The sequence below is a fragment of the Marmota flaviventris genome, chromosome 11, assembly GCF_047511675.1.
Source record: "Marmota flaviventris isolate mMarFla1 chromosome 11, mMarFla1.hap1, whole genome shotgun sequence".
NCBI lineage: Eukaryota > Metazoa > Chordata > Mammalia > Rodentia > Sciuridae > Marmota > Marmota flaviventris.
This window is the reverse complement of record NC_092508.1, coordinates 26,744,257-26,747,909: the sequence shown is the minus strand read 5'-3', so window position 1 is coordinate 26,747,909 and position 3,653 is coordinate 26,744,257. Positions and strand designations below refer to the sequence as shown.

The 3,653-nt window shown below is 33.3% G+C and overlaps 1 pseudogene; it reads left to right on the top strand.

Moving 5' to 3' along the window:
- Positions 1-326: 326 nt before the first annotated feature.
- LOC114097873 (transcription initiation factor TFIID subunit 13 pseudogene) lies at positions 327-3,385 on the top strand (annotated as a pseudogene).
- The last annotated feature ends 268 nt before the right edge of the window (positions 3,386-3,653 follow it).

Here is a 3,653-nt window from a genome sequence, read left to right as displayed (position 1 = left end):
CAAACAATATAACTTAATTTGCACCCTGTACAATAGCCATCTTATTTTTTCATTAAAATGTAATAAAATATTATTTTTAATTTTTCATATATTGTTTCCCTTTTATACAAGAATATTTTTGAGACATTCTAGCTACACTTATGTGGTCATGACATGTGTTGCTGAAAAACAACAAATAGATTTTTAAATACCCTACAAATTTAAAAACCCAAAACTCTTGTAATAAAACAATTTAAATGTATTCAAAAGATATTCATTTGGAACCTATGTGGTCTGCTTGACTTCAAATTCACATATTTTATTTCTATACAATATTGATTAAGGAAATGGCAGAGCCTGTATCAGATACCAAAGATGAAAATGTGTGCCCTCAGTTTCATTCTACAGTAATTATGATAAATACATATTTTCTCTATAGAAAAAATGAGTGGAAATGTTAGTTTATAGTCTCCTATATGTGAAATCATAGTGTTAATTTTTGCAAGTTGTGAGCAATGTTGACATAAAATATAAAAGCTTGCTGGGTGTGGTGGTGCACACTTGTAATCCCAGCTGCTCTGGAGGCTGAGGCAAAAACAAGGTGCTAAGCAACTCAGTGAGACCCTGTCTCTAAATTAAAATACAAAACAGGGCTGGGAATGTGGCTCAGTGGTCAAGTGCCCTGAGTTCAATCCCTGGTAACCTCCCCCCCCCACATACACACACAAACAAATATATATATATATTTGTTTGTGTATATATATATATATATATATATATATATATATATATATATATATCAATACCATGGCCATCATAATGAAAACACATCCTCACTGTATAACAAATAGTCCTTTTCAAAATAATGCAAAAGTAATATAGCTCAGCTAGCTTACCAAAATTTGGATTTTCTAAGGAGTAATAATAGCATGTAATGTTTCATAGCAAAAAAAATAAGAAAACAATATTTCTTAAATAATACATAGGAAATTGTGCATTTCTAATGTATTAATTCAGATATATTTATTATCCAAAAGTATTCATTTTATTTATTAAGTATTGTCATTATTCTGTGCTTGTTGCCTTTGCTAACATCTACTAATTTGAAATGATGGCAGTTACTTTCTAGGTAAATATTCTATGCATTATTCATTTATTCTATTCTAGAACGTTCTTCTTAAACCAAGGTGAAATGTAACTTCAGTTTCATAGGTCACAGACTTCAAGTATCTGAGAGTTCCTTCACACGTTTTATGAAATGGCCTTGGCCAAAGCACCTAATTGTTGATTTTACCACAAAAGGATCATATTATCTTCATCAATATTCCTAAATATAAGGGAGAAAATATTTGGTCTACTTGATACTAAAAACACATTTTATTTGAAGAGTTACACAAAATTTCAAACTATTAAAAAGGAATCTATTCTTTTCATGTTTTCTTTTTTTAAGAAAAATTAATAACACTCTCTGGTAATAACAGGGCACAAACTTAAACATCTGCTTTTTCCTAGTCATCCAACTTCTTCTCCTTTAGAGGACTAAAATTTGACTTCTGTGATTTAGTGAGGCTAGAGAAAAAGAAGTGGGTTTGGTGGGTTCCCACCCTTTGGAGCCACTGCTCCCGCAGAGTGTGATCTCTGCTCCTCTTTCTCTCTGGCAATTGCAGCTAGGAGAAGATCCAGGCACTGCTTCCTCAGGCAGATATGAAGTTCTGTCTTTCTCTGTCCTGCCTAACATGCCTACTCACTATGAAACAATCAATAATTCTCTTCATGACTTTCTGGTAAATCTGTTCTGAAATTTCTATTGGGATGGGATTTCCCAAAGAACAGAGGTAGGGGAAGAATTAGGTCTCTGGGTGTGGCAAATTCTATCTGTCTCGATAGTTCTTAGTTGATCTCAAACACTGGGAGGAAATAATATTATTATCACATCTACAAACTTCAACCTAAGTATTCGTTTGTAAGCAGTCTTGCTTATACAACTTTTTTTAATGCCACTAACCTATTCAAAATATTTCCTTTTAAACTTTTTTTAGAATTTCTTGTTTAATGCCATTTATGTTTGAAGTTAGGACCAACTGTCAAGACAGTTCACCAACAAATTTCATGCCATTTAGAGTTACTAACGTTTTCAAGGAAATATGGTTCTTGGAATTTTCTGTACTGGTCAAAGTTAAGTAGATTTAAAATGCATGAAGATAAAACTTTTTGCATTAGCAATATGAACATCTTAAGAATTTAAAATGTTCTAAGTTACTGGTGATGAAATGTCAGATGGTACAGAAATAGATTCACTCCCATGACCCACTATATAGCTAATTTACTTCATTTAATCCATCATTTCCTTGACTTCCTTGAGCACAGACCATATTATCCCTTCAATTTTCATGAACTAAAATTTAACAATGAGTGTGATATGTAGGTCAGTGGTAGATTGATTACCTCGTATGCACAAGGCCCTGGGTTCAATCTCCAGTACTGGAATAAATAAAATAAATAAATAGAAAGAAAGAAGGAAGGAATGGAAAGAAGAATAGAAAAGAAAGGAAGATATTAACAGCCATTGCAACTGTAAGTGAAGAGTCTTTCAAAAATGCTTTGGGACTTGAATCTATAGGATTAGTCTACTTGTTTATAGAACTTCTGTGGAATAAAGGAGATAAAATAACTGGAGGGGAAATGGCTTTGTAAAAGTAATGGAACTATTAAAGCTAAGAGTCCTTTGCTTTCTGCTGGTTGCTTTTGTGGAACACAGCACTTTGACAAAGTACTCAAGAGCTTTTGCACAACTTCCATACAATTTTTCCCTACAATAACTTCCTGTTCACTTTTTTTTTTTTTTTTTTTGGCAGCAATAATCAGTTTATTTGGGGAGTTATTGCCTGTGAAAAGTTCTTTTCTTTTTTCACCAGAACTTATGATTATAAAATATTGTATTTTATTTAAATCACAAATTGTTCTTTTTGAACAAAATGTTGCATTTGTTTTTAGAAGAGGAAAAAGCAGACACTGTGGGCTGGCAGGCTAGCAGACATCAGGGCAGGAAGAAGACCCCACCTTTGGGGAGGAAAATGAAGAAATTGGGAGAGGTGCAAAAGGTGGACAGGGTAGAAAAAAAGGGACTTTTTCTGAAAAATTACCATGTATGATGTATGAGTTTGGGGATGGTCAGGATCCTTCCACTGAGTCACTGGATATTCTTGAAGACCCTGTTATTGAGTTCACCACTGAAATGTCACACAAGGCAGTGTCAATAGGAAGACAAGGCCAAGGCCAAGTTGAAGATATGGACTTCTTGATTTGAAATGACAAAGGAAGTTTGCTAGGGTTCAAGACTTGCTCACTATGAATGAAGAACTGAAATGAGCTAGAAAAGCATAATGAAGCAAACCATGGACCTTGATTCCTTTTGTACTTTATGAAATTTCTTTATCTTCTGTGGAAACCATGCATAGTAACTGTGTATTTTCTACAGTAATGTCCTCATATCTAGGCATGTAAGTGAAAGACGGAGAAACAAATTTTCACCATTCTTTTCATGTCTTTGATTTTAGAATAATATTTAAGTCTTTAATTGTCTGCCATTACACTGCATACTCAAACTACTGGGTTTTAACGATTGAACATAAGTTAAAGTACCTTGCAAATTCTCCAGTTCCTTCTGGATAATT